Source organism: Marmota marmota, unplaced genomic scaffold (assembly GCF_001458135.2).
Source record: "Marmota marmota marmota unplaced genomic scaffold, marMar, whole genome shotgun sequence".
Classification (NCBI taxonomy): Eukaryota; Metazoa; Chordata; class Mammalia; order Rodentia; family Sciuridae; genus Marmota; species Marmota marmota.
The window spans coordinates 15,900,543-15,921,721 of NW_026000211.1; the positions used below are offsets into that span (position 1 = coordinate 15,900,543).

At 32.6% G+C, this 21,179-nt stretch overlaps 1 protein-coding gene across 5 annotated transcripts in view; it reads right to left on the reverse strand.

The window, feature by feature from the left end:
- Tenm3 (teneurin transmembrane protein 3) overlaps positions 1 to 15,064 on the reverse strand; it is a 2,471,519-nt gene extending 2,456,455 nt beyond the window's left edge. For 3 of the 5 annotated variants that reach the window (XM_048791931.1, XM_048791932.1, XM_048791930.1), the window contains exons 1-2: positions 14,896 to 15,064; positions 4,441 to 4,488 (exon numbers count right to left, since the gene is read on the reverse strand). The gene's annotated coding sequence lies outside the window, so the exon portion shown is untranslated. The remainder of the gene's footprint in view (positions 1 to 4,440; positions 4,489 to 14,895) is intronic. The other 2 variants (XM_015486189.2, XM_048791933.1) reach the window with 1 other exon arrangement.
- Between the last annotated feature and the right edge of the window lie 6,115 nt (positions 15,065 to 21,179).

Below are 21,179 nucleotides of genomic sequence, written 5' to 3' on the forward strand. Positions count from 1 at the left end.
TATCACTTATTTAAATAATTCTTCTAATTTAAAGTCTTAACATGTTATCAATTTGATGCATATTTCTCCTTGGTCATTCCTGACTCCTTGCGTTTTCATATTGTTTTCTTCTATTTTTGATCAGTCAAGTGTTCTTTATTCGTTGATTTCAAGGAATAAGTTTCTGGTTTATTTTTAAATTCTGCTGTTCTTTCTAGTTCATAAATCTTTCATATATATATATTTAATCATTTCTTCTAATTGCCTCAATTTTGTTCTGTTGGGGTTTTTTTTTAGATTTTTCAGTTAGATAAATCCTTCAGTTTTCTTCAATAAGTAAATATTTAAAGTATAAACTTCCTTTCTATTATGATCTTGTGTACAGATTTCATACATGGCATTTTTTACCATTATTTTCTAAATAGGCTGCAATTACAGTTTTAGATCCTTATTTTGTGGTTACTTACCTATAATTTTTTATATTATCTTTAAATTAGAGAATAATCAATTTTCTAAAATAATAAATAATTCTCTATCTCATAACTTGCTTAAATTTTTCTTGGAGGTGTGTATGGCTAAATATATGATAACATAAATAAGATATATAGTTCATTAGTAATCTTATCTGCTTGCTTGTGGAGAACAAAGTTTCTACTCATCTACATTTATAATTATATCAATACAATCATCCTCTAGAGGACTTAATAATTTGTATTAATTTTCCAAATATTTGGTAATTTATGCTAAAGTCAAACACTCTTAAGTTTTCTCATGCTTTCCTTGTGTATTTAGCAAACTTTGTATTACCTATTTTAATTCTGACATGAATTAAAATGATATAGGAAAATGGATATTTTTGTTGAGGCTTTTATGGGGAAGATTTCAGAGCATAATCAAAAACTCTCGTTCCCCATCTCCATTTATCTTAGAAATATGTTACATTAAGTATTTTGCATTCACATACAATCTGCACCCATTATAAACTGACCAAGAGAGTAAAAATACTTTAAACAATAAATCACTTATTGGGAAGCACACAATGTATTTTGAATTACTGTTCACATTTTATAATAGCATCCTTAGAACTTACATCTTTCAGTGAAATCAAATTAGAGTATATCAAACTGAGTTCTTATACTTTATATTTCAAACAGGAAATAGGAAGTCTAGATAATTTTTACTGAATTTTCTTTTGTACAGTATTATGATTTCAAAGGCTATATGACTAATTTAGTTTCTAATACTATTGTGTAAAGAATAAAATCTATTATGCTAATTAGAGGATATTTAAAGTTCACTAAACTCAAGATACACATGACAGTTTCTGTTCCCACCAAATGTATAAATAAATAAATAAATAATGCATCTGTTTATAGCTATCTATCTATACAGAAAGAATGGGAAGAGAGTAAAATACAGTGTGATTGAGAAACTCACTCATATTTAAGAAACTCTGTCAGAGTTCCACTGTCCTATATATAGCCTGCAATTGCTTATTTAAAATGCAAATAATTACAATTAAATGCATTGCAATGGCTGACCATGTGACTAGTGGCTACCATTTTGGACCGCACAGGTAGAGAACAGTTCCATCATCAAAGAAAGTTCTTTTGGACAGCACTACAGTAAGATATTTTTCTCCCCAAGAACAATCAAAACACAATTCTTAAAACTATTCTCATTTTTCTTTCAGGTACGGAACTGAAGTTCAGAGAAAATAAACAGCATATTCAAGTTCAGAATATTAGAAACTGATGAACCAAAAATTTTAATTCAGTTTTAAATTATTTCTGAATCTCTGCTTTTTCCACTTCTAGGATACATTGGAGGAAAGAACCCCTTAACAACAGGAATAGCTGATGATGGAATCCCTGCCCCAAACACATCACAACCTCAAAAATCTCATCACAGGTGGCACTGGCACATAATGTCTCCAGGACATTTATCCTTTGTCTTGCTAGATTTCGTGTCTTCTGTTAGTTTCTTTGAATTGTATTTAAAGGTATTACTAATTCATAAGTTTTCAAATTGACTTCATTGTGTGACTCTGGTTCCTCTATTACCTCTTATCTCTGACAAGACTTAGCAAACCTGCCATGCTCTGTCTTTTGTATTTTATACTACCTATTAAGACAATTTCTGCAGGTTACCCAGTCTTAATGGTGTGTTCAAACTTAACCCTTTAAGTTCTAACAACATTGCCTTTTTCTACAGTTGAGGATTGAAATAGTGTCTCCCAAAACCATACACTCAAATCCTACTCCCCAGTACCTATGAATGTAACCTGATTTGGAAAACAGATATTTAAATAAATTAAGGATACTGAGCTGAGAGCATCTTGGATTTAGAACAAACTCTAAATGAAATGACTCTTCTCCCTGTAAGTATAAAAAGAGGGAGATTTGACATAGCAAGCACAAAGGAGGAAAGAGAAACAAAGGGCGAAGGAAGAAGGCAGAGACTAGACTGAGGTGTGGACAAGCCAAAGAAGCCCTTGGATTGCAGGAGACAGTCCTGGAACTGATTCTGTCACAGAATTTCCAGAAAGAACTAAACTGCCAACGTCTCGATTTTGAAATTCTGATCTCCAGAATGTGAAAGAATACGTTTCAGTTCTTTCAGGCCACCCAGTTTGCTGCAGCTGCCCTAGGAAACTAATAAAGCCACCATCTCTGCCACTACTTTTTTTCGATGCTTTGATCTTTAAAACAGTAACTATTCCTTCCTCATCTCCCAAAGATGCAATCAAGAATTTGTTGTGATTAACTTCCCAATTAACTAAAACAAGGAAGTGAAATCTGAGGCAACACCTGAAGAAAAATGTCAAAAATACGTAAATGTTAAGCTACAGGAAAATGACTTTGCCTTTTACGATTAGGTTGACTGGCAGGGTGGAGAGAAATGCTGCTTCATTTTTAAAGTTTTGAACAGGCTTTGAGGCAACAGAACCCTAAGGAGACTGAGCAACTAAGACATGTGAAAGTATACTGTTGATTAAACAATGCTAGAGGAGGAATAGACATTTAATGTTACTGATGTATAAAGAGATGCTTCATTTAATATGACATATACATAATGCTATGCAAATACATTATTCTGCATTATGATGAAGAAAAAGTCACAAAATATAAAAATTTGCATTTTCTTATTTTACATCACTGGGCTAAATTATTTTAGATGACATTACCTTGTATTTCTCTAGCATGTGCAAAAATTAATTTCAATGATTTTTCATATAAAACTTTTAACAGTCCTTGTAGTCCATATAAATCCTATATGGAAAAACTCTCTCATGAACTCACATTATGTTTAATTTGCACCACATCCCTAATTCTGTGAATTGCGCTGGTTTCTGCCTGAGGTCTAGTGCTGAGAAATATGTACTTTCTCACGATCATGTTGACCTAGGTGCTCACTAAACATTATAATGTGTGTGACCACACGACAGAATACAGAGGGTGAAATGCCAAGAGGACAGCAGAATCTCAATTAAGATAATAGAGAGGCATGACATCAACATTTAACATTAAGGATAGAATGTGATTAAAAAATAAATAAATAAACAGTCAGGGAGCTTGGCAGGATGGTGGCACATGCCTGTAATCCCAGCAGCTCAGGAGGCTGAGGCAGGAGAATGACTAGTTCAAAGTCAGCCTCAGTAAAAGTGAGGCACTAAGCAACTCAGTGAGACCCTGTCTCTAAATAAAATACAAAATAAGTCTGGGGATATGCCTGAGTGGTTAAGTGTCCCTGACTTCAATCCCTGGTACCAAAAAAAGAAAAAACCACCAGGGAGAAAGCGACATGCCTTCCAGAATACAGGACTGGATCCTGGATCAACCAGGTGTGGAATTAGACTAGAGCACCTAGTCTAGAGAGAACTTCACCTTATAGAAGATTTAAAAGTTTAAACAGAGAAAAGAATATATTTCCTGAAATGCATATGGAGACATAAATAGCAGTACTACGTGATTTTTTTTCTTTTATGGGGGATGAAGACTAAAATGGCACTCAATTCCAAGAAAGGAAGTCAAGGAGTTAGAGGAAAAAATAATTGTAATTTTGAAAATACAGAGGGAAGAATACAAGGTATTCGAGTATGTTTAGAAGAAAATGGTCAAAAGACATTCAGTTCTTGACTGTTTAACTTACAAAGTAACCTATTATCACTTGTATTATTTTTATTTAAATGTGGTGCTCTGTGAAAGGTAACAGATTCCAAGGGAATGATCCTTTATAATATTTTTGGCCTAATCAGAATTTATTCTATCCCAGATCCACTAGGTTTACTAGTTAAGAAAGATCGTGCATGCAAGATAAATATATACATATATATAAATATATATATACGTGTGTGTGTGTGTGTGTGTGTGTGGCAGAAAAATCTGACTAAAATTTAAGCATGAAAGTAATATATGCTCAGCATCCTCCATAAAATACCAATCCACAATCCATTCTTACCTGGGACTTCTACCATGTACACTGGGAACATTTCACTGCTTGCTGACTCTATAAGAGAACAGCAGACAATCAGAATTATTACCCTGTAATTGATAGGCAATCTGTCTATCTATCTGTGGCTGAAGTTTTGTCTCAATTTTCTAGTCTGTATTGAAAGTCATTATAGAACTAATTTAAACATATACTTTCAAAAGGCAAGAGAAATCATTAAAAGCAAAAAAAAATTTAAAGTAAAAACTTCTGGAGAGACACAACAATTTCATAGACACAAGTTTTTAGTGAAAGTTATATCACAGATTATGGCATTCAGTGTCATATCTATGATACTAAAATATAATCATTTTAATCAATGATTCACTTAAGAGTCAACCACAACAGTATGGAAAAAAAAGTGAAAAGATTATTTTCGAGAATCTGGCCTAGACACTACACTCAGGTAAGGCACCAAAGTAAATAGAATTAGGGCAATAAATAAGGGCAAATATAATCTGTAAGTCTATTAAATAGGCATGTATTAAGTACTTCTTAAATTTATTGTACTTAAAGAAACATCCAAACATAAAAAAAAAAAATTCTTTTTTCCTGGAAACTAAAATGATTGAGAACAAATATTTTCAAAATTAAGAAAAATAAGTAACATATTTAATATATTTAAACTCACATAACTTAGAAATGTACAGGAATATTGGCCTATATTTTATCTTAATAGAATCTACAAGGTTGTGCAAAAATCAACAGGTATGTATGTGCCTGCATATGTGCATGCGAGGGCGTGCGTTCACACCCATGCACTCGCGCACACACACACACAAAAAACTATTATTTGCACAGTGAAAATAAGACAAAATACCACAGGAAAGTATTGCAGATATACATGACACTATGTCAGCTACAAAATTCTTTATCCAAGAAAACCAAATGAATGTTAATGTGCACATTAATTTTAGGATCAGTCCAAATAATTGGCTCTATTATTATATACTACTGCAAGAAAACTGAATAGAAAATTAAAACTTACAGCTGTACAACTGGCATCAAGTAAATTAATGCTGATAATTCATGGAAATATACAGACCATATTTTTCCTATTTACTATTTTTTCCAAAATCAGAAGTACAGTCATGATAAATGACTAAGGTTGACAATATTCTATAAGCATTTATTTCAAATTCCTAGGTTTATAGATGAGAAAAATATAGCTAAGAGAGTAAATAAACCACCCAAAACCACACAAGCTTTGAGAAAAAGACAAATCTCAGAACATGGCAGCATCCAGTGTCATATTTTGATCCAAAAAATGCAAATTAGTATTTTTCAGCAATAATTCATATAAGAATCCATCACATCAGACAGAGGTCCCAATTATTTGTGAAAATGCTTATGAAAGATATCACATTATATTAATTTTATTAAAAATCAAACACATCTAATAATACCCTCTGTATTTATCCTTTGAAAATGCATCCTAAATAAATTGTTCAAATGTCAACAAAGACATGAACAACAATAAAACTGTTCATTTGTGAAATATACTTAATTTTGATTTTTTAAAGTTTATTCAAAATGTTATAATAAATATAGTAGATATATGTAAAATACATAGATATATTATAGTATTTATCTTGTACAACTGCAGCTTTTTTATTTTATTGTTTATTTGAAGTGAGTGTTTTAATGTACCATTACAGTTAAGAATTATAGAAATGCTGAAAAATCATGTGAGTCATGTTACTATAATGTAATACTTAACAGTGATTATGATTGAACTAGTCCTCAATGTATGAATAAAGAAACATCTTAAAAACACATTAAATACAAAAGCAAATAATAAAACAAAATAGTGAATTCATAATGAATTTTAAGAAGTGACTTCTAATCTTTAAAACTTCATTTAATAATTAAATATTAATATTGTTATATTTTTAATCTTGAATTAGGTTCTTTGATGGTAAACAACTAAAAACTCCAATATAACTCATGAATATTTCTTTTTAAATCATTTCTATTCTGATATTATTTCTTCCAATCTTTTTTTTCTCTTTTGGTTATCTCATTTATTTTGCTTTCCTCATTTTCGTGCTACTTTAACAAAAAGTAATATCAAATGAAAGCAGAAAGTATTATTGTACTTCATGTTTTGTCATTGTAGTTAGTCTTTTAAAGGAATGTTCTTAATGGTGACATGAGGTCTTCTCTCTTTACTAATTTGGAATCCAAATATAACAGCCTGGAGAGTGCAGGAGCACCCAAGCAGCTTCTATCCTTACAGAAAACATACAAGAGTAAACAGATAATCTGCAAGTTGCTAGGTGAACACTGAATTAGAATACACAATTTTATTTATATGACATCCTCCTAATACCTAGACTCTCACACGTATAGCATAAAGCATCAGAACTCTGGTAGCTACTTTTTGACCTGGTGGGGACCCCAGTATTAGTATTATCCAACTTTAACTTCAGGATTCTGGTTTTGTCTGTCTCTTTTCTATACATATAGGAAATATTTATTTTGTGGATTTTGTTAACACTGTCAAATGACTGAAGCTGATGAGCTGAGAATATATTCCATTTTTTTGTTAGAGATTCTTTGTGTATAAATTTGATCTTAAACTGTGAAATGTCTTCTATTCCATTTTTTCTGTTTTTGTTTTGTTTTGTTTTGTTTTTATTTTTAAATTGAGATTTTTGGTGGCTAACAATACTTGTACCTACAAGTACACTTCTTCTTGATTTCATGTAAGCACCAATATTTACTAAACGTTTACACATTTTTCATATTTTAAACAAATGGAAGTCTTTTGTATTGTTCAATTTAAAATATTTTTAAACAAGACTGTCAACATGATTAGCTAGAATAGAAATAATATTAAGTGGATATATCAGCTGAAACTCTCTACATTCTCGGACACCACTAGTAAATCCATTGTCCTTTAACATGATCAACTTGGGTTTGTCACACAAATTTAAAAATTAGTATTCTATAATTTTGTTTCCTTGTAAAAGGCTGATCTAGGACAAAAAGAACTGTTGCAAATGTTTTACAGTTTGATTCTAGAGTTGCTACTCACAAAGTAATTCCAAATAAAACTAAAATAAAATAAGCAAGATCCAGAAATAGAAAAAAGCAAATAATTTTGACACATACCCATAGTTTTACTCCAGATTTTTCACAAACCATATCGTCTGATTTTGAAAAATTATATAGAGCAGTAAATAGATAATCTTTCTTATGTTTAATTAATACTAAAGCTGATTTGAGGGTGAGCCCTATTTCAGGGGTAATTTGTGATCTCAATTTTTTTCCTCTCAAAAGCATTGTCACTATTTTAATTTGTTTCATTTGCACTATTGTTACAGGTGACCTGTTATTTATGTCCATCAAAACCATTTTTTAAGTGTTGCAATTTAAAATTTTAAAACAGACAAAAATGCAAAGTACCAAAATTATATAAAAATATTGGCTAAAATGCACAATTTAAAGAAAATTAAATTTATAAATCATTCTATACAATATTACTAGCATGAAAATTTAAAAATAGAACTTGGTAAAAGCAATAAGAGATTTGAAAACTCAAGACTGCTAATAGCATTTCTTCATCACTTATTTCAAGGTAAATTTTCTTGAAAAAGTTATAATAATAAATTTTGAGATATCTGCCTTTAATGTAATTTGAGTTAGCTTATCACATAAACTTTTCATTTTTACATGTGTACTGTTACCATTTAATTTTCATTGTCTTCTTTGTTCACATTAGCAACTGTTAAGTATATCAAAGGCAAAAATAATGAGAAATATAATTTCATTTAAAATAAAACGTCATATTAAGTGCTGGATAAATATTAGAATCATCACATCTTTTAAGATTTCTTAAAGATGTAAATAGACTACAAACATAAAATACATATTGGTTACCTACAATTGTATTAAAATAAACATACTTTTAGTTTTGATCCTGTAGTTACAAATAAATCACTGAAGCAATGAATATCAAATTTTATTTATTCAAATAATTTTAGAGAATATATTTAGGACTATTAATCCTTTATGATTTTTATTCACTTTTAATCAAAGTAAAATTAAATTGGCGTTAACTATACTTGTATCAACTTTACTTTGAATAAAACATGCAAAATAATTGTTATATTGACAAGTATTTTGAAAAGTATGAATAAGGAGCTTTACAATGATAAATACTTCTAGGATTTATAGTTTAAGAAAGACCTACATTATAAATTACACACACAAAATACAAATTTGACATATCTATTTGTATGTAGCCTTTAGGAATGCCAGACATTTTAGCAAATTTAATTTGATCATAAAAGAGACCTACTTTGTATAATGAATTGTTACATGCCAAATAAAATTAACTAAATTTATAAGACATGAGAACAAGTTATTTGTTTTCTATCACAAGACAAATATTCTAAATTTGTTAACTTCTTAAATTATTTTTTATCTATTTGATCATAAATGGAAAATATATGTGTACTTATTTCTTTATTATAAAAATTCAAAGATAGGATGATTCTAATATTTATCCAGCAGTTAGTATGACATTTATGTTTTAGATGATTTTTATCAACTTTATAGATTCTTTCTAAATATAGGTAAATATACTTCAGGAAAAAAATGCTAGGGATGAAAGGTAAATTGGCATGTTAATTTTTAAAACACTATAACTTCTTCACCTTTAAATCTATGTTCAACAAGATACTATTATCCTCTCAGTGTATTCTATTCTACTAGTAGTACATATGAATTAATATAGAAAACTGAAACACACACACAAGGAAGCACATTTATTATTTCTAGATGTCAAATTTGCTGAAATATGATTTTGTTTATTTATTTGGGCTGCCATTCATTTTATAGGTAATCAAAACTTAAACCTAAAAATATTCATTTTCCAATAACAGACTTAATTTCTAAAATTTACATCCACAACTTGTTCTTAAGATTTGGTGGAAGACTAAGTCAAAATAAGCCCATGCTTATATCACTGTATAACTGCTGAAATATAGTTTTTAAAAAAGATAATGTGAATAAGTCTTTCTGCCTTAGTGATAAATTGAGCTATTGGACAAAAAATTAAGTATTAATGTAATCAATCAATGAATTGACATACGTTATCATGATTACCTCTCATTAAATGTGCCCATATTTTTTTTAAATGTAAAAATCAAGTTCATTTAGGAAACAGATGATAAAAACTAGAGGGAAAACATGCATGCTGTAAGGTATCCCTCTTCACCTTTCTCCCACTGTCATGGAATCAAGAATGGTAAAGATACAGTTTCTGATCTCACAGACATAGGAAGACTAGTTTAGTGAATCTTATAGATCTAGGACAGTGGTTTTTTAATTGGTTTCTTTGCATGACAATGTTTTTAATACGATATTATTAAAAATATCTGTCATAAAATGATGATAACCAATATTTATTACAAAAGCCCAGTAAAAGACCAACAAGTTCCTGAACATATCATATTTACTAAGCATGGGAGTTGAATAAAGCTCAAATATGACTTATATTCTTGATAAAACTACAAGCAAAGTAGTATTATCTTAAAATTTTAAGAGTGTATATGAAGTCATATCTATTCCAACTTTTTTAACAATATTATTCAATTCTTAGATTTTTCTAAGATGACTCTGGCTGCCTTCAGTTTAGACACAAAGTTGTGAGAATCAGTCCTACATTTCACAAACTCTAAAATATGTATCTAGATAAAAAATAATAATTGTTTTGGGGTATGTTGTTTTTTAAAACAATCAAGATAATAAAACATATACTCATAAGAATTTAATTACTAGTTAGACAACTGTTTTCATCTATTAATATCAGATAGTGAATCTGTCATAGTATATTTCCTACTTTTTAATTATGCTTCTGTGTTCTTTGCAAATCTCCAAGTTCTTAAAAAGTTCATGGTTAGAAAGTATGCTTCTTATAATAATTCATAACTATAATTCTGATAAATACTTATATTTTACTAATTTGATACCAGTTTTGATTCAAAATTGATCACCTTTGTTCAATAAATTGTGCAGAGCATAGGTCCTATAAAATTTGGAAGACAGTTTTTCATCACTGTAAAGGAAAACTATTTTTTTCTAATGGTTTTAGTGCCTAAATAACAGTATAATTAGGTTATATGTTATATTTACAGATAATCCCACATTTTATGGAAGTTGAGTGAAAGGTAAAGCAGCTTACCTGATAACATTTCCTTGGCCAAATATCCCTCTTAAGGCATATGGTAGAAATAGTAATGCCCTATATAATTACAGAGAGGGAATCATGTGAAGATTCCAGGGCTTCAAAAAGAATTTAGGATAATTAATGAAATAAAATCTATCCTTAATCAAGTATATATGAGCAAAATTGTAACATGTTAGAAATGTGTATATACATGCCATAAAATATATTTGTCATAAAATATACTCATCATAAAGCATATAAGTGTATACACACACACACTCAAATACACACATATCTAAGCTATATTCTCATTAGTTTTATACAAGGAAATATTGGTTGAAATGAAGAGAGTTTAAATATAAAGGTATTTGAACCCAATACATCATTAACACTTAAAGATTTAATTAAAGTAGTACTTAAGGTTGGACGTATTTGAAATAAATCTTGAGATCTTCATCATTTTTTCTAAGATTGATATTCTAAGACATTTTAACTGTTGTACTAATCCAATATAAGTCTTATTTCTCATATTACAAACTTATTTCTTATAAGTATTGCTTAAACTTATTCTTTTAATTAAAAACTAGTGGAATCATGCCAAAAAATGTCCAAGTTTCAAATATATATGCACTTTCTACAAATTTTAAGCAAAAGTCATGATCAGTCATACTTTACAGAGAAATCAAAAAGGCATGTGACGAGATAGAAATTAAAAGATAAAAGGTTTCATCTTTTGCTTCATCTTCACTGACTGATAAACCTTTTATATCTATTATACGATGACTTAATGGAGAAAAAACAAAACTCACTGTGTCTTCTTAGTCTCTCAACTGTCCATACACTTTTTTAAAAGCTTAATTCAGTTCAAATATATTTGCCCAAATTCAATAGCTATATGTTATGATGCTATCAGAAAATTACCTTATACAGCTATGACAGAATAAAGTCCTGAGGAGATGGAATGAAAATACAAATCATGCAGAAAATGCATGAAAGTAACTGTAAAATCAAATATAAACACCTGGTATTTGCCCAGGTTCAACCACTACCATGAAGCTTTTGTTAAGTATAGGTGCTCTATTCAACAGATACCTATTTTTATCATTGTTGTTTCCAAATCAGAATTTACAATTAATGATTTATTTTCAAAAATTCTTCAATGTAGTACCTTACCACTGTCAATATCAAGATTCCTAGTGCCAAATGACTACATATGCATAAATACATGTATCTAATGTTTTCCCTCCATAAACTTGAATTCAACTTCAGTAGTGTTGCATGATTCTGTCAGTCAAAATTAAATGAAGGTACTCAGTACTGTGTCAGCAAAGATTGAGCAATTACTTTTATTACAGTTTTAAAGTCTTTACTTATGTATGTCTTTGTATATTAAATGATATCAATTTTACCAATATTTCATTTATATTGGGTATATAAAAACATCTGGTTTTGTTAGATGATATATATCATATAAGTAATAATCATAATATACCTTCTTCTAGCCCATTTTCCTAAACAAACATTGCTGTTACTGGCAGATTTTAAAATTTCAGTAAGAATGATCATATTTAGGGCTGGTGTTTTGACTCATAGGTAGAGAGCTCACCTAGCAGGCGTGAGGCACTGAGTTCGATCCTTAGCATAGCACCACATGAAAATAAAATAAAGGTATTGTGTCCACTTACAACTAAAAAATAAATATTTTTTAAAAGAATGATCATATTTAATAAATTTAACATGTTTAATAGTGATAAGAAATAAGTAAGTATCTGATTTTCAGGACATAAAACTTTCAGCATCTTACTTTGAAACCTTTTTGTTCTTGCCTGTGTGAAGGTACATAAATTTCGAATGGGATAAATTTAGAAAAATCCATAATCATTTAATCTATGTGGCAACAGGCTATATAAAATCAGTTCCTCAGAAAGCTATTTATAATGTTTTATAATACTGAGAGTTCTAAGCTTTCCTGGATATTATGTGAATATAAAGGAAATATAGTTTTTAGGATGCACAATTAAGTACTTTTCTACAGACATTATCTGATGATTTAGAAAAGAGTCACACATATTTTATGAATATTGCACTCAATGGAAAGCACATTTAATTCAAATGATTACTAGTTCTATATTTTCAAAGGCACCTCATCTGTTTCTATGTTTCTTAAAACATTTGATGTATAACTGTAACTTTTTAGTTGCTAAATAATGATATTAATATAAGAGCTAATTGGGTTCTTCCAGACTAGTTAGAAATAGTTCTATGCCACAGTAAAATCTATGGCAAAATACAATGAAAGGAGAAGAAACAAGAGATGAGTGCACTACATTTAAGAATCAGCTCCCTTGAAACTATAACAGAGCATTCATGGGCTTGAGGTTTTTCTGCTCTGTCTGTAAAATGGGCAGTTCATTTCCTCTGCTAGTTTAAAAAGTTATTTTATCAGAAACATGATTGTAAAGTTTTTTAATTTATGTAGAAAGACAATTATCTCTCTGTTTTAACTGTCACCATAATTATCAACATACAGAACAAAAAGGTTGCTTTTGAAGGCTTTTGCCTTTTTATCTGAAGATACGATTAATGTTCTCTGGCTATCCCAGTTCTAAATTTCATGTAATTCTTGGGAAGAAGGAACGTAATTCACTAAAATTACCCAAAAGTTGTATTAACTTCTCTCAAGTATTTAAAAAATATTAATATACCTGTCTTAAATTTGCAAAACAAGAACTCAGCTACATTCAAAGCACTAACAAGTATTCATATTGATCATGTTCACTTTCAAATACAAGTTTATACAGTCCTTTAAACTCTAACACAATAATTAGACTTGCATTACAGTGAGAATGCACTGCTTTTCCTGGTTATGTGCATTACCACAAACTATAACCTTGGGACAAGCTGTTACTTCTGACATGAATGAATGCTACTGAACTTTAATTTGTACAAAACAAAAAACCCTTCTTAAATGTTTCATAACAAAGAGCTTAAATAATTGCATTTTCTAGAAATATGCTCCAATCATATTCCATTTGTCATGAAATCTTTTTGAAAGATAACAGAAAATTCAGAGTTTCTTCTAAAGTAAGCTCCATATACGTTTCTGGCATCATTGTGATTAAATCGGGAAATATGAGTGTTATAATGGTTCTAATACAGTTTTCCACTGCTCCATCTGCTGGATATGCCTACATCTCCCGCACCAAGTGATAACCTCTAAAAAGTAACATGAACTAATTCAGCAGGTGGCTTCAAAAGGCTCATGCATGTTGCTTGGAAAACTTATAATGACTTTTACATTTTTGTTTCACTAAGTGTCCCTACTTTATTACAAAAAGAAAGGAAAAGAAAGAAGCTATAATCTGCAGGGAAGATACATTTCACAGTAGGTGAAAAATTACAATCAAGAAGGAAGTAGGCTATTCATTACAGGTCTGCACCCTGCTTGCATTGTACTGATTTTGACATTTCTCTGAAAGGTCCTATAGTCGTCCCCCTGAACTGGAAATGGAAAACATAATAGAAAAAAAAAAAGTTTTAAAGAGATTTTTTAAACATGCCTGTCAGTAATCACATAAATATCACAAAAAGAAACCATGAATCTCTCAACATAATTTACCAAGTGATGGGGAGCCCTTAGTCTTTCCCCCCTGCAACGTCTTTGCAGGCAGCTCCAGAGTCGCTCTCGGACGAGATAGCCCCACTTTTCCTCCTTCTGCCAGTCACTGATGGGACAAAGTGCAGTTGCTGCCACCGGCCAGGCCACTGTCACCGTCGCCACCTCTGCCGCTGCTGCTTCAAAACCGTGGCTGCTACTGCAAGGAAAGGGTTACTCCTCTCCAGGAGTCAAGTGGCTGCAAACTTCCCCTGCTTTACATTTACCTTTTCTTCAAACTTGTACGTCCTTCCGTGCAGAAGGGCCAAGGAAAACCATTGCAAGCATCAAAGGGAACATCATAATAAAAGGACACCCCCCCACCCAAGGTAAGACCCGCGAGTTATGCAGAAACGCAATCTTAATCCAGAGGGGAACCGCCGCTTCCAGAAGATCCTCCCCCCACTCGCTTCCCCTCAGAAAACGGTGCCCACTTTGCTATGAAGGGTGGCTGCCGCTGCCATGGACATGTGTGCAGTGGAGGTAAAGTTTGACAAATGATGACCAGTCCTGGAAGGGGAAGAATATAGGCAGCCAAACAGACACGCGGGGTGTGCTAGGGGGAGAAGCCTGCAGGAAAAGTGTCACGTACCTTTCTGCGGTTGCCAGGCGGGGAGGCTGAGGACAGCGTCGCTGGAGGTGGCGGGGCGAGGGTCCAGCCCTGGCCGCGGGCTCCCTCCCGGGGTGAGCAGAGCCGCCGCCGCCGCCGCCGCTGCGCCCGGGCGCAGGGCCGAGCAGCCTCTGACGCGCCAAGGGCTCTGGGCCACGCCAGTCACTTGNGCCCGCGAGGCCTGCGCCGAGAAGCCGCGCTCCCCGCCCTGGCTGAGGAACTGAACGTTGGACGGTCGCCTCAGCGCGCCTAAATCGACTGCCTCCTCCGCCAGCGGGCGAGAAGGCTCAGCCCCCTCGGCGCCGCCGCCCGCTGGCTCTCCTGCTCCCTCCAGCTCCCCCGACCCCTCCGGGACGCCCAGATGCGCACTACCATTTAACAAGGGACGGTGCGAGTTTGCATTTTTTTTTTTTTAAGATGCTTTAAGTGCCATGCAGTTAGGCGTCCTCCTCTCCCCACCCTGCCTCTCCTCCGATTCGCGGGAAAGGTGCGGTCCACGCCAGGTGCGGGCACCCACCGCGGCTGGGCGGGCTGAACCCTACTAGGGGATGAAGGAGGTGTCTTCAGACCACAGCCTTTAGGCGCAGTTTGGGACCTACGAGATCCTGAGCGGCAATGTTTTTGCTGCTATCAATGGCCCCCAAACTGAGCTCTCAAATGGCAATTGACCGCTGATGCCACCGTTGTTCAGTCAGGCTACCCGCTTCCCCAATCTGCAGAAGAGATGACCTTAAAGCCAGCCGCCCTCCCCCACCCCATACAACCTGAAATCTGGACTGGAAAGAGCCCAAATCTGACTCAAGGAAATCGTTCTTCCACTTCCATCTTCCTGACCCCACTTCAGAGCGGCTTTTCCAACGCAAACCCCTTTCAGACTTCCCATTAGGTAAACCTTTTTTTTTTTTTTTTTGGTTGTTTATTTTGGTTTGCATTTTTTGTTGTGGTTGTGGGATTTTTTGTGTGTTTTGTTTCGGTTAGGTGTTTTGTTCATTTGAGGGGTTTTTTTTTGTATTTTTTATTTTTTTATTTTTAGGGATTCATGACTTCAGTCACAGAAAGGGGGGCGGGGATCAAAAGGAAATAATTCTAAAATGGATCTTGATAAAACACAGCCAGTAAACTAAGCACCATCTCAAAGACTGGGATGCTCAAAGACTCTTGGATTTGGAAACAGCGTTTCTTTCCTCATCGTTTTGCCCTCTAAAGCCCTAACAGTCTTAGACTAAATTTTATGGAGATTCCAGATATAGAAACAGTGTTACTAAACTGCTTACCATTATCTTATAGTGTATACACACACACGCACACACACACACGCACGCACGCACACACACACACACACACACACACAATTTCTTTCCTTTCTGTTCAAGAATGTCTTTCAATTTCTCCAAATATTTACCCATTAAGATAGTCATTCCTTAGTATTTGGGTTCTTTTCTCAGAAATTCCCTGTTATGTGTAACAAATACCTCTTAAAGAGCTGGTGTTTTTTCTGTTCTTTACATTTTCATTGACATCCAGAGTAAGCCCCCCAGAGGTAAGATGAGGAACAGGTGAGGACTGAAATGTAAGAAGGTGAAAAAATACATGTTTAGAGCATGTTATAGTTGCTTTCTCATTCTAGCTTCATGTGCCCTTGTCATTAACCGAGTCTGAACCTTCCGATACTCCCTTACTCAGCACCAACTAACTTATTATTCGGAAAGCCACCCACAGTTGAATTTAAGACCCTATTTCTGAATGGAAGGATTCAGAGAGCACATCCTGAAGACAGGAATGTACTTCATTGGTCACCTGAGTAGTGATCATGAAGTTGTGCCATGCAGGTATGCAAAATCTGTAAGACCACGTGTAACTTTAAACCAGTACTCAGGAAACATATATCTCCACATTTCTCCCTACTCCAGAGGTATAGAGATTTTAATATGAAGGAGAGCTATTTGACATTGATATTTCAACTTAATTTTGCATAAAATTAACAAACTTTCTCAAGAGATGTGTGTGTGTGTATGCAATCTTCCCTTTTTATGTGTATGTGTATATATCCATATATATCCACATATACATTCATATATATGAGTGATCTTCCCATATTCTGAACAATAGTTACAATGGTATTTTTTTTTCAAAAATTTTGCTTGGAATGTAACTACTCACCTTGTCATCCTTCCACTTCATCACCATGTACTTGCCTTCAATATATTTCTTCTCTACAGTATCCAGAAGTACCCAGTTTTACTGGGAGTTGCAATCCACACTACGTTGACTATCTTTACTTTAACCTGGAAAACACACATTTGGTGCTGAGAATGATATTGACTTTGGCAACAACAAATATCACAGTCCAAGATAGTAGATGGAGAAAAGATTAAAAGAGAAAATGGTTTAATCATCATTGAAAAGATGTGCTCAATGTGTATTATCTATAGACAATCATCTGTTCCAATGTTTGTGTTTATATTTGTGCCCACAACCTAAGGTCTGATTCATTGAAATTGAAACAAAAAAAAAAAAAAAGGAGAGTGAATTAAAATTTCAAATAAAGGAGAAAATAACCTTTTATTTGATAAAGGTCATTGAATATTAAATAATACACAGAGATTAAAGAACAACAGTGTTTTATAAAGTTTTTCTGAGAAATCCCCCCCAAAATCTGCTCTTAAATAGAATATAAAAGTATATAACTCATACAGGCAAGGAATTCTATTTCATTTCAAGACCCCCTTCTCATTCCTCCCCTTTTTCTTTAGGTTCTCCCTTGCCTCTTCCATATTTCTTCACCTACGTTACTAGACTTCCTTTTGCTCATCTGTTTATTTATATTGATTGGTTCTTTCTGCCTATGAAGTTTCCTGTGGTATATTTATAAATGCACATAACTTGATTTTTAAAGAATCCATTCTGCATTGCCTCCTCTTACCTATCCCTCCACTCTGCCTCTCCGTCTCCTTTTTCTATATTACTAAAATAGAATTCCATGCATCTGTGAGTTTGAATGATGAAACCAGCTATTGTATATAACTAGGAAACTCAAAATAAAAAAGTATATAACTTCATTGAATTAGTTAATTTTATTTTAAAATATTCAATTTCTCTTCTGGGCAAAGAAAATTAAAATAAAAAGAGTATAAAGGGAGAAGAGATAAAAGAAAAGGAAAGATCTGACCAAATAAGAAGGAAGTTGTTGGGAAACATGGAGAGAAAGAAGGGTAGGAGAATCCCTTCATTTCTGCTGAGAACATCCACAGTCCTCAGAAAACCCATTCTTACAGTTCTACTTAAGATCCTGTGTTTATGGACATTTGTCAGCACAGTTAGATTGTTGTGTCATCATTAATAAAACTACATCTGACAAAAGAATGAAACCAGACCAGTAATTCTCATTTTCACAATCAAGAAATACACTTTCATTAATATTTCAAAAACAATACTGTAAATTATAATTTTATTTGTGGAAAATATTTTATACAATTTTATTTAATTTTAATTTTAGCCAAATTATTTCTTTATCCATCAACCACATTTTCAACCAGTGATCTATTTATTTATTTGCTTGTGTATATGTACATGTATATGTGCATATAGACATTATCAATATTTAGCCTGACTCACTGCACTGTATAATTATCTAGGTTATAAATGTGAAACATGAAGGTCAAATATAAACATGATTACTGGACCCCTTTGGTAAACACTGGGAATTTAAATAATTTGAGCTAATGTTGAATCATTAACTTGTTCAAAAATGACTACAAAAATTTCTCTAAAATATTTTCCTAATATTTAACACATTTCATCTCTTGCTTCCCAAGTTCTTCAGCATTTATTATTAATGTAAAAATTCCAGTAATATAATCCCTAATATCATACACTCATCTTCGACAAATATTTGCATATTATAAAGTAAAAATTCTCTGTTCAGTTCTTCTATGATCACCTCAGCTGACATATCTTCCTCTTCTCCCTGTCCCACTACCATAATCTTGGGTTCCTTTTTTATTTTTTCCTACCTCATATATTTGTTTAAGTCTCTCTCTCTCTCTCTCTCTCTCTCTCTCTCTCTCTCTCTCTCTGTGTGTGTGTGTGTGTGTGTATGTGTGTGTGTGTTTAGCTGTTAATGGGCTTTTATTTACTTATATGTGGTGCTGAGAATCAAACCCATAATAAGTACATTCAGAACTTTGGGGCAAAGATCAGGGAGCTTTTGAAAGATCAAGTTATTCAATTATATCTCAAGATGCGAAAAAGAAGGGCAATGGATTTGCTGTTAGGAAGTCTCAAGGAACATAAATTTTGGATGGTGAGCAAGTTGATTTTCCATGGGGGCAAGTTCCAGTTCTCTTTATTTGTGTAAAGACAAACCAAAAACTATGTGCCAAGTGTGATTCTTACTAATCCTGTGCATATGAGTTTTTGAATATAACCCTTAGAACTCAATGTGTCCATAAATATTCTAGATCTCTTCCTTTCTTTCTTCCTGTCTCATTAATTGGCTCATTTGATACTTTATTAAAATTTCTTCCTTCCTCTTCAAATCTTTGTGAATTCTGGTTCCTCAGCTCAGACCACAGCTGTTTCTTCCAACCATCAACCTAGGATGGATAACTCTTACTTACTTTGACACTCCACATGAAGTCATATGATTAAGGTGGCTAACACTTCCTTGATGGGATGAGTCTTCTTTATTTGTTCTCATGACTCTGTACTTTTCTGGCACAGAACAGGGCAACTTGTAATTTTATGCATCTGAGATATTTAATAGATACATTTTCCCCAGCAATGGAATATAGGTCACATAAGGAAAATTTTCATGTTGACTTCAGCATTTAGGGAAATGCTTGAACACACAGTGGTTGCCCAGAAGTACATACTTCTGAAACAAAAATAAATAAATAATGATACAATTCAGAAAGGCCATAACCTGGACAGTAAAGTGCTGAGCAAATGGAATATGATAGGATAAAAAGATAAAAGTATTTAATTTTACCCAACTTGACTTATTTCTCTACCACTGCTAAAATCCATGGTATTTTATAAAGATTTTTGATATCTTCAAGAAAAGATTCTTTATCATGACTTTAGAAAAAGTTTATCTTTTAAAATCTTTAACAAAAATGAAGCATAAAATTACAAAGAAAATAAAATAACATTTTGGCTTTCTAAACAAATTTATTTTTCCCAGTTCAATGTTGTCACGTTTTTATGTACCATTTGATTTTTTTCTAATAAAACATTCAACTGTATTCTAACTGTATTGTGTGTTTCATATGAAGTTGGGAATATCTTGGGGAAGATTGATATTCCGATTAATTTAGAATGTAAGAGGAAGAAAAGACTAAACAAAATTTAGAAAATAATACAAATTATTAATTTATTGGTATTATATTGTTATAGTGGTTATATAAAAGGGAAAAATTGATTTCAGAAGGGACTGTAAAATGATAGGACAGAATATAATAGAAAGTGATAGAGTAAAATATGAAAGTACTTTTAAAGATCAGAAATTTGAGGGGGGTCAATAATGGAACTATTAGACTAGGTTAAGGTATAGAAGAGTGAGTTTCAAAGTAAAAGGTCTATAGAAACACTCTCCCAGTAAGAACAGAGACTTTATACTCTAAATTACCACTTGTCCTTTGCTATTAGCATTTTAAAATCTGATTTGGCGTGAATATTGTGGTGGGGAATAATTTGCCATTAAACATTAGTGACAACTAATTTAGTTTAAATAATTTGAGATAGTCTTGGGTTTACAATTTAGAAAGTTAGTGGTATTATTTTTCCCTCAAGGACACCTAAAAAGTCCTCTATGTTGGGGCATTATTTACAAACCAAATAAGGGGTTTTTACACATAAAAGGAGTGATCTACATATTTTGAAAACTTCAATTTTCTCATTTTCTATATCATCTCTCAAATGTATTTTAAATACTACATTTATCAAAAAGCTATTTAAGGGGCTGGGATTGTGGCTCAGTGGCAGATGCTTGCCTTGCACATATGAGGCACTGGGTTCAATCCTCAGCACCATCATATTAAAAAAATAAATAAAATAAAGCTATTGTGTCCATCTACAACTAAAAAATATTTTTTTAAAAAAAGCTATGTAAACATTATGTCTCCCTAAATATGTGGTAATATTTTTTTTTGCCAATAACAGAGTCAATTACACAATGTTCCCCTCTTTTGATCAATGACTCAAACAGACTAATGTTAACTGTCCCTGGAGCTAAACAGTGTCTTTTCAAAGGTTAAGTTTCTCAA